At 58.0% G+C, this 10,246-nt stretch overlaps 1 long non-coding RNA gene across 5 annotated transcripts; it reads left to right on the top strand.

The window, feature by feature from the left end:
* The first annotated feature begins 69 nt into the window (after positions 1 to 69).
* Positions 70 to 3,856, top strand: LOC118248724 (uncharacterized). 5 transcript variants are annotated; one of them, XR_007709353.1, is made up of 4 exons: positions 70 to 288; positions 547 to 779; positions 1,990 to 2,505; positions 3,150 to 3,693. It is a non-coding gene; the product is annotated as an uncharacterized LOC118248724 (long non-coding RNA). The 5 variants fall into 5 exon arrangements; XR_007709354.1 differs by having other exon boundaries at positions 3,295 to 3,691; XR_007709351.1 differs by lacking the exon at positions 3,150 to 3,693 and adding an exon at positions 3,704 to 3,856 and having other exon boundaries at positions 76 to 288; positions 1,990 to 2,077.
* The last annotated feature ends 6,390 nt before the right edge of the window (positions 3,857 to 10,246 follow it).

Genomic DNA, 10,246 nt, shown 5'->3' with positions numbered 1-10,246 from the left:
GAGGTCGGTGCGCGTGTCGCCTAGTTTGTCACAGAGCATCACTGAAGTACTGTTTTATTTGTATTTGTGAAGACAGCAGAATCAAAGACAGCAGGTCGGTGACTCCCACCGAGATGGTCATTAAGATAAAACAGTGAAGTTTCTGTCATATATTAAAAAGCCTGGAGGAATTAGCATAGCTTGCAGGAAAGCGTGCTGGAAAGAGATGATATTTGAGAGCAAGCGTTAAAATGTCGTCTTTTCACCAAGAATGATGAGAACTGATGCGTCTGTCCTGCGTTTGGATAGGTAAGTGAGTTAAGAGGAGCTGAGCGTAGAGTCTGCAGGGGAATTGGGAAATGAGTGAGATAATTTAACCTCTTTTCCGTGCAAGCGTGTTTTTGTTTTGTTTTTTAAATCCCATACTTTTGTTATTATCCAGAATTTTTAATATAACTCTGTATTTTAACTGGTCCGGGTTTATGGATAGCAGCTAACTATAGAAAGAAATAAGATCCTGAAGCATCCCTGGAGCCGCTAACTCTACCTCTTTATCTGCTCCCTAAGAAGATGCCCTGGATTTAAAGATGGTGTGTATTAAATGAAGTATGAGAAGAAACAGCTTCTTCGGACACTTGCGCTCCTCTTCTTCAGCTCGTGGAGAAGGCTGACAGCCTGTCTCACTCTCGTCAGTGCTATCCCACCAGCTCCTTTAGGAGCCCAGCACCGCATTTGGCCTGTTGCGATCTTCCCGCTCCCCTCATTTCTGTGCTGCAACGCCACCATCCACGAGAAGTAAGGTAGGATCTGAAGACCTTTGACATTGCTAAAGAATCAAACCTCAGCTGTCAGTTTTAGCCCTTTGTATTCCAGACGTTTGCTTTGTTGGATGATGGTTTCGTTTTTGATTTTGTAATACGTTCTTTGTAGAGGTTATTTGAAGCAGACAAGTAGGTAGCCTTCTTCCCTCGGTGGATTTGTGCGAGTTTTAGCTGAGCTTTGCACATCTGAGCGATTGCCCAGTGGCTGTTCTGGTCTTGACGCGTCCCTAAAACCTTTGTCTGCCTCGCCCCTCCTCTTTGTGTATTAAGATGCATGTTTGCGCAAAAATTATGTACACCATGCATAAGCCCCCCAGTGGTTATGGGGCATTTTCAGCACTTCACAGATAAGGCTCCGTGTTTACTTAATCACTTAGGCATAGTCCTGGCTTTCAGCGTAGGCATAGCTAATGATTGTTACTCAAGGGGTTATAAAGTTCCCAACGTTTGTTTGTTTATATATATATATATAGAGAGAGAGAGAGAGATACATACCCATACATATATGTATGTATATACATAAATGAAACTGAGTCTGTGGAGTAAAAGACTTTTCTGCTTGCAGTATATACTCACATATCAGCAGACTCATACGCAAGTTGATCCAAACTGGGTGCCAAGCTGTGCCTTTTTTGTCACCTGGAATATGCAATCTCTGCACCTCAGGTGTACCTTGTCTATTAACTCTCTCTTACATTGTGCCACCCCATTAATATCAGTGGATGTACCCAGCACCACCTTGGGGCTACATAGAACGTGGAAATTTCTAGTATGTTAATGTTACTCTGTTAACAAAACTGACGTACTAGCCGCTTGCTGTTTCTATTTTTTTGGTTTTCTTTTCAGTAGTCTCCTCAAAAGTTGTTGTGGACACGTTGTGTATCTTTTCTGTTCTTCCAGGATTCATTCTTCAGGAAAGACGACCATGAAATCTGAGGGCTGTGGACAACCATCTACCAGATGGTTGTTGCAGTTGCCTTTGGTCACGTCATTCGTCCTTTTAGCTCGCCCTTTCCTCTATCTTGAGTTGAATTTTTGTGCAGCGCTATGTTTGCAGTGGTAGCCGAGTTTGCAGTTTGCGGCCGAGGTGTTTTTGATTAAAAACGATCTTAACTGTAATAGTGAATTCACAGAGTGTGGCTTTGTATGATGACTCCCACGATCATAACATTTTTCTCCTTTGTCACAGACAGGAGAAAAGCTCTTTCCAGAGAGATGGAGAAGGAATTAATTAGACCTCTGCCTCATCCTGCAAGACCAGAAGACATGGAGTAACTGTAAGCTGCGATTCTCAGGAGACATACTAAGAGTCTCGGGTTCCTTTTCTGCCCGCCCCCCAAGGCCTTGGGCACGTTGGGTTCACCCTGGGAAGGGCACGTTGCTCAGGGCAGTTATTTCCTCCCCTAGACGACGTGGGGTACATTTCTCTGCTGCACTTGTGGTTTTCCACCTGTAGTTTTTCACTTGTGGTTTTCCACGTGGTTCGCACTGCTTCCCATTATTGAGAAAACGGTTTGGGAAGCTGCGTCTGCCACTTCTCAGGATTTTCTGCCGCCACCTGCTGGCAAAAAAAATCAGTAACGCAGGTGGAGCCATGTAGGACTTCTCAGAGGTAAGCCTTCAACGTACGGGGACCCCTAAACTCGTGAGCCAAGCACGCAAGACAAATGTCCGTGGCACAAAGATCAAGGACGACTTCTCAGAGGTAAGCAGCTTTCCCTTTGTTTTCCCATCCTCTCAGGAGCCCTCTTTATGATGCTTGTACACACTTCAGGCTCACAACACTCATTTTCTCCTCTACTTAGTATTCCTAGTCCCTGGCTAACCCGTCCTCCCTCCCCCCACTTTCCAAAGACCTACGTGCTCTGCTCAGGTCCCTCCTGAGGTCTTACAGATCTTTTAAATCTGCTCAGCATTCTTTCCGGCTTGTTCTGTGCCATTATTTTTTCCCTGCTCCTTTTGAGAATGTCTGTACCCTTTTCAGATCTCAATTGGGTTGGCTTTTTTGAACCCATCTGCATAGCCTTTTGTTTTTTAGATAGTCTACTAAGGTAGGTTACTTCTCTGGTGAGTTATTTTACTACATTGAATTGTATTTTTGTGGTTTGTAATCTGTTACACTCCTAGATTATTTCTACCTATGTAAAGAAAGGTTTCAGCTAATTACAGTCAAAAACAGTTTTAGTTACCTACTTGGTAATATTGTCGTTTCAATAATCAGGACTGAAGCAAAAGCACAGGAATTGTTGCCTCTAGTAACGCCCCACACACCGTTGAGCTAAGCCAAATAAAAAACGCAGCTGCTGCTCTCTTTATCCCTTCCTGTGCTTTGCCCCTCCTCTTTCCCAGGTGATTGGGGCAGGGTGCCGGGTGGGGCCTAATGGTATATGAGCCGCAGGTGTCCTGTCAGAGAGCTCATTCTGCCTGAGCTGCTCTTTGGGGTAAGTGCTTTGTTTTTCCTTCAGTCAGTTGCACTTTTTTTTTTTTTTTTAAGGTGCGTCAGAGTCTAGGGGTTGATGCGTTTCTAAGTTGAAAGAGATAAGTACATCTATTGAAAGTAACATCTAGTAGGATCATTTAAAGTAAACTAATCTATATAGTAGTAGATGCCTTTATTGCATGCAGCTCTTCTTCAGGTGAGTAATTCTTATAGTATAAGTAATTCTTCTCCCATGTTTTGGTCACGATGTTTGTAGCGTGCCTTTTTATGTGTGTGTTTGGCCTGGAGCTGTCCTGCCTGACAATTAGTGATGGTAGCTAACGTGGTGGTTCATCAGTGCAATAATACATTGTCCTGACTCTTTTGGGAAAGACATCTGGTCTGTCTCTGGGCGAATACTCAAGCTCTGGGCGAGTACTCAAGGGCAGCTGGCACAGAGTCTTTTTTCTTTTTTTCCCAGCAGTAGGTAAACCTTAGGAGGAATTGGTCAAAGGAAACAGCAACTGTCAAGTTCTTGTTCGGCAACTCGGTGACTGGTTTGATCTACTTCTCAGATGTAGAGGCAAATGGACTGCTCTTTTGAAATGATAAAATAAAAAACATGAATTTTGTCAAATGTGGCAGTGCCTGTTTGCATTCTGTTTATTGCTTTGCCAGTGGTAGATAACGCTTATAAGGAATAGGTCAAAGGAAAGAGCGCCTTCTGGAACCGTGAAGCTCTGCTTTGGCAACTCGGTGACTGGCTTGACCTGCTGTCCATCATCAGAGGGAAGCGGACTGCTGTTTTGAAAATAAGAAATTAAAAAAAAATTATTAAAAATCTAAAAAAATTAGGGTGCTGCTCTGTGGCACCTGGAGGACTGCCACTCTGTGTGGCAGTTAAAAGAATGTGATTTGGAGATGGAGAGCAGCAGAGGTAAAGCAGCTGGGAAGATAGGTATAGGTATTGCAGTAGGTAGGCTGTGGTTATGAGGTGCCTCAGGGTGTGCTTTTCGTCTTGTTTCTGCCCTTCCGTCGTGCAGCCTTGGAGAGGTGAATTCCCCATGTTGTGGAGTGGTGCAAAAAGGTGAGAGGGCTGTCAGCCCGATCAGTTTCCTTCACCAAAGCTAAGGCAGGTCTTTCAAGAGAAACAGCCTGGTTGCCTGTGCTGTACTCTGCACGCTGTTGACCTAAACCACACCAAAAACAGGGCTGCTGTTCCTCTTGCTCTCTTTACCTCTTGTCATGCATGGCCCCTCCCATTTCCCATGTGATTGGGGTGGGGTGCTGGGTGGGGTGCAATGGTATATGAGTTGCAGGCATCCCATCAGAGAGCTCATTCTGCCTGGACTGCACTTTGGGGCAAGCGCTTTGGTTTTCCTTCAGTCAGTTGCAGGGGTCTTTAGGTGGGTCAGAGTCTATGGACTGATGGGTTTCCAAGTAGAGACCGGTACGCACATCATTGTGAGGCAACAACTAGTAGAATCTATTAGAGTAAACCAATCTAGTAATAGGTGCCTGCATTGCACGCAGCTCTTCTTCAGGTGAGTAATTGTTACAGCATGTTTACGGATAGGATGGCAGTGTTACTTTGTGTGTTTGCTTTGTGGTTCGGGGTCCCTTATGATTTTTGCAGAATTAAGGCAAATATTATCAAAGTTATAGCGTTGGTGGCAAAGTGATGGAGCAGGGTTTAGGAGGTAAGTATCATCGAAGCTCCCTGTATAAGCATGTATCTGAAAACAGCAGCAGTAGGCGTGTAAGGTGTAGTCTTTTTCAGGGTTAGGGACAGTTTGTTCTATTTTTGGAGCTTTTGCCTGCGGTTTGGCTGGCTGTAGAGTCTTTAGACCTTGCAGCCTTCTAGATTTTAAGTGCTTGGAATTCATGTAATAGAGGTGTGCTTAGGAGGTGTTGCCGGCTACCTTGTTTTTAAGAAATGGTGGGGTACGGTTCCTCGACTGCATAAGCACGGTAGTATTACGGAGAGACTGAGCAGGGTCACCTTTTTCATCTGTAAAGGGTAAGTCTGTGATTGCTGCTGCCCAGGCACATTTTCGTGCCCATCACTACAGTTATTTTACTACATCAACTAGAGTAAAATTCCAGTTTCTCTTTTAGAGGTGCTATAGGTGGCTTCAGAGAACGGGTGGAAGCATCTGCCATGTGGGGTAGGTAAGCAGCTGAGGTAAAGGAGCGGATGAAAGTAACTGTCCTAAGGGTGCTGTGGCTTTTGCTGCTGTGGTTGCTTTCTCTTCTGTTTATCAGGTGCCACAGGCAAGGTGGGCTGTGATAGCCTTTAGAATAGGAGCAATGCAGGTCACTTGAATGCTGTTTGGTTCCTGAGGCAGGTGTTGTAGAGGAAAAAGGTTGTCTGGCGTGGCAGTTCCTGATGGTGGCCTTCTTCAGTAGGTGAAGAGGTGCCTGAAGCCCCATGCTGTGGAGCCTGAGTACGCCTCGCTGAGGATGAAGCCTGCTTTCCAGCAGTTCCCAAAGCTGTGTTGAGGCTGAAATGCTGTGTGTGTTTGGGTTGCACCTTGGTGAGTGTAGGAATGGGTTTTAAGTCAGTGCAGCAGAGGGCCAGGCTCCAGTGTCCTGTAGTGTGTTTTGACCCATCAGCATAGCCTTTTGGTTTTCAGATGGCCTACTCAAGTACGTGATTTTTCCTGTGAGTGATGTTATTACATGGAATTGGTTTTTTTTTTTTTTTTTTGGCGTGTAATCTGTTATGCTCCTAGATTTTTCTTTCTATGTAAAGAAAGGTTTGAGCTAATTCCAGCTGAAAAAATTTCAGTTGCTTGCTTGGTCATATTGTCCTTTCAATATTCAAAGCTGCAGCAAAAGCATGGGGATTGTTGCTTCTAGAAACACCCCAGTTCTCTTGTCTGCAGTCTGCATGCTGTTGAGCTAAAACAGATTTAGAAAAAAAAAAGTAAACAAAAACAACAAACAAACCACCACAGCTGCTGCTCCTCCTGCTCTCTTTCTACTTTCTTGTGCTTTGCCCCTCCCCTTTCCCAGGTGATTGTGTTTGGGTGCTGGGCGGGGCCAAATGGTATATGAGCCCCAGGTATGCCATTAGAGAGTTTATTCTGCCTGGGCTGCTCTTTGGGGTAAGTGCTTTGTTTTTCCTTCAGTCAGTTGCAGGGTTCTTTGGGCAGGTTGGTGTCTATGGATTTCTAGATTTTAAGTGCTTGGAAATCACTTACTAGAGGGATATTTAGCAGAGAATGTTGGCTCATTTGTTTTTGGGATGGTGGGATACACTTCCGGTTTTGGGTTATATTTGAAACTGTAGATGTATCAAGCCACTCGTGTAACTCTCCAGAAGACTAAAACGAGCTTGATTACATGCTACAAGAGGCTTGACCACATAGGCGCAGTATTACCAAGAGACTGAGCAGGGTCGTATCAGAGTTACCTTTTCATCTATAAAGGGTAAGTCTGTGATTTGGCGCGGCGCCGCCCGGGCAGCTTTCGGCGCGGCGCCGCCCGGGCAGCTTTCGGCGCGGCGCCGCCCGGGCAGCTTTCGGCGCGGCGCCGCCCGGGCAGCTTTCGGCGCGGCGCCGCCCGGGCAGCTTTCGGCGCGGCGCCGCCCGGGCAGCTTTCGGCGCGGCGCCGCCCGGGCAGCTTTCGGCGCGGCGCCGCCCGGGCAGCTTTCGGCGCGGCGCCGCCCGGGCAGCTTTCGGCGCGGCGCCGCCCGGGCAGCTTTCGGCGCGGCGCCGCCCGGGCAGCTTTCGGCGCGGCGCCGCCCGGGCAGCTTTCGGCGCGGCGCCGCCCGGGCAGCTTTCGGCGCGGCGCCGCCCGGGCAGCTTTCGGCGCGGCGCCGCCCGGGCAGCTTTCGGCGCGGCGCCGCCCGGGCAGCTTTCGGCGCGGCGCCGCCCGGGCAGCTTTCGGCGCGGCGCCGCCCGGGCAGCTTTCGGCGCGGCGCCGCCCGGGCAGCTTTCGGCGCGGCGCCGCCCGGGCAGCTTTCGGCGCGGCGCCGCCCGGGCAGCTTTCGGCGCGGCGCCGCCCGGGCAGCTTTCGGCGCGGCGCCGCCCGGGCAGCTTTCGGCGCGGCGCCGCCCGGGCAGCTTTCGGCGCGGCGCCGCCCGGGCAGCTTTCGGCGCGGCGCCGCCCGGGCAGCTTTCGGCGCGGCGCCGCCCGGGCAGCTTTCGGCGCGGCGCCGCCCGGGCAGCTTTCGGCGCGGCGCCGCCCGGGCAGCTTTCGGCGCGGCGCCGCCCGGGCAGCTTTCGGCGCGGCGCCGCCCGGGCAGCTTTCGGCGCGGCGCCGCCCGGGCAGCTTTCGGCGCGGCGCCGCCCGGGCAGCTTTCGGCGCGGCGCCGCCCGGGCAGCTTTCGGCGCGGCGCCGCCCGGGCAGCTTTCGGCGCGGCGCCGCCCGGGCAGCTTTCGGCGCGGCGCCGCCCGGGCAGCTTTCGGCGCGGCGCCGCCCGGGCAGCTTTCGGCGCGGCGCCGCCCGGGCAGCTTTCGGCGCGGCGCCGCCCGGGCAGCTTTCGGCGCGGCGCCGCCCGGGCAGCTTTCGGCGCGGCGCCGCCCGGGCAGCTTTCGGCGCGGCGCCGCCCGGGCAGCTTTCGGCGCGGCGCCGCCCGGGCAGCTTTCGGCGCGGCGCCGCCCGGGCAGCTTTCGGCGCGGCGCCGCCCGGGCAGCTTTCGGCGCGGCGCCGCCCGGGCAGCTTTCGGCGCGGCGCCGCCCGGGCAGCTTTCGGCGCGGCGCCGCCCGGGCAGCTTTCGGCGCGGCGCCGCCCGGGCAGCTTTCGGCGCGGCGCCGCCCGGGCAGCTTTCGGCGCGGCGCCGCCCGGGCAGCTTTCGGCGCGGCGCCGCCCGGGCAGCTTTCGGCGCGGCGCCGCCCGGGCAGCTTTCGGCGCGGCGCCGCCCGGGCAGCTTTCGGCGCGGCGCCGCCCGGGCAGCTTTCGGCGCGGCGCCGCCCGGGCAGCTTTCGGCGCGGCGCCGCCCGGGCAGCTTTCGGCGCGGCGCCGCCCGGGCAGCTTTCGGCGCGGCGCCGCCCGGGCAGCTTTCGGCGCGGCGCCGCCCGGGCAGCTTTCGGCGCGGCGCCGCCCGGGCAGCTTTCGGCGCGGCGCCGCCCGGGCAGCTTTCGGCGCGGCGCCGCCCGGGCAGCTTTCGGCGCGGCGCCGCCCGGGCAGCTTTCGGCGCGGCGCCGCCCGGGCAGCTTTCGGCGCGGCGCCGCCCGGGCAGCTTTCGGCGCGGCGCCGCCCGGGCAGCTTTCGGCGCGGCGCCGCCCGGGCAGCTTTCGGCGCGGCGCCGCCCGGGCAGCTTTCGGCGCGGCGCCGCCCGGGCAGCTTTCGGCGCGGCGCCGCCCGGGCAGCTTTCGGCGCGGCGCCGCCCGGGCAGCTTTCGGCGCGGCGCCGCCCGGGCAGCTTTCGGCGCGGCGCCGCCCGGGCAGCTTTCGGCGCGGCGCCGCCCGGGCAGCTTTCGGCGCGGCGCCGCCCGGGCAGCTTTCGGCGCGGCGCCGCCCGGGCAGCTTTCGGCGCGGCGCCGCCCGGGCAGCTTTCGGCGCGGCGCCGCCCGGGCAGCTTTCGGCGCGGCGCCGCCCGGGCAGCTTTCGGCGCGGCGCCGCCCGGGCAGCTTTCGGCGCGGCGCCGCCCGGGCAGCTTTCGGCGCGGCGCCGCCCGGGCAGCTTTCGGCGCGGCGCCGCCCGGGCAGCTTTCGGCGCGGCGCCGCCCGGGCAGCTTTCGGCGCGGCGCCGCCCGGGCAGCTTTCGGCGCGGCGCCGCCCGGGCAGCTTTCGGCGCGGCGCCGCCCGGGCAGCTTTCGGCGCGGCGCCGCCCGGGCAGCTTTCGGCGCGGCGCCGCCCGGGCAGCTTTCGGCGCGGCGCCGCCCGGGCAGCTTTCGGCGCGGCGCCGCCCGGGCAGCTTTCGGCGCGGCGCCGCCCGGGCAGCTTTCGGCGCGGCGCCGCCCGGGCAGCTTTCGGCGCGGCGCCGCCCGGGCAGCTTTCGGCGCGGCGCCGCCCGGGCAGCTTTCGGCGCGGCGCCGCCCGGGCAGCTTTCGGCGCGGCGCCGCCCGGGCAGCTTTCGGCGCGGCGCCGCCCGGGCAGCTTTCGGCGCGGCGCCGCCCGGGCAGCTTTCGGCGCGGCGCCGCCCGGGCAGCTTTCGGCGCGGCGCCGCCCGGGCAGCTTTCGGCGCGGCGCCGCCCGGGCAGCTTTCGGCGCGGCGCCGCCCGGGCAGCTTTCGGCGCGGCGCCGCCCGGGCAGCTTTCGGCGCGGCGCCGCCCGGGCAGCTTTCGGCGCGGCGCCGCCCGGGCAGCTTTCGGCGCGGCGCCGCCCGGGCAGCTTTCGGCGCGGCGCCGCCCGGGCAGCTTTCGGCGCGGCGCCGCCCGGGCAGCTTTCGGCGCGGCGCCGCCCGGGCAGCTTTCGGCGCGGCGCCGCCCGGGCAGCTTTCGGCGCGGCGCCGCCCGGGCAGCTTTCGGCGCGGCGCCGCCCGGGCAGCTTTCGGCGCGGCGCCGCCCGGGCAGCTTTCGGCGCGGCGCCGCCCGGGCAGCTTTCGGCGCGGCGCCGCCCGGGCAGCTTTCGGCGCGGCGCCGCCCGGGCAGCTTTCGGCGCGGCGCCGCCCGGGCAGCTTTCGGCGCGGCGCCGCCCGGGCAGCTTTCGGCGCGGCGCCGCCCGGGCAGCTTTCGGCGCGGCGCCGCCCGGGCAGCTTTCGGCGCGGCGCCGCCCGGGCAGCTTTCGGCGCGGCGCCGCCCGGGCAGCTTTCGGCGCGGCGCCGCCCGGGCAGCTTTCGGCGCGGCGCCGCCCGGGCAGCTTTCGGCGCGGCGCCGCCCGGGCAGCTTTCGGCGCGGCGCCGCCCGGGCAGCTTTCGGCGCGGCGCCGCCCGGGCAGCTTTATCTCAGATCGAGCTAACGAGCAGCTGAGGTAAAGGAGCTGGGAAGAGGGAGGTATTGCAGGAGGTACGCTGTGCCTATGAGGTGCCTCAGGGTGTGCTTTTTCTCTTGTCTCTGAAGGTGCCTAGTGCAGTCTTGGACAGGGAAATCCCCGTGTCATGGAGCAGTGAGGGAAGGTGAGCGTGTTGTCAGCCTAGTCG

Source organism: Cygnus atratus, unplaced genomic scaffold (genome assembly GCF_013377495.2).
Source record: "Cygnus atratus isolate AKBS03 ecotype Queensland, Australia unplaced genomic scaffold, CAtr_DNAZoo_HiC_assembly HiC_scaffold_164, whole genome shotgun sequence".
NCBI classification, from domain to species: domain Eukaryota; kingdom Metazoa; phylum Chordata; class Aves; order Anseriformes; family Anatidae; genus Cygnus; species Cygnus atratus.
The sequence above is the reverse complement of the archived record's forward strand: the minus strand, read 5'-3'. Positions and strand labels throughout refer to the sequence as shown.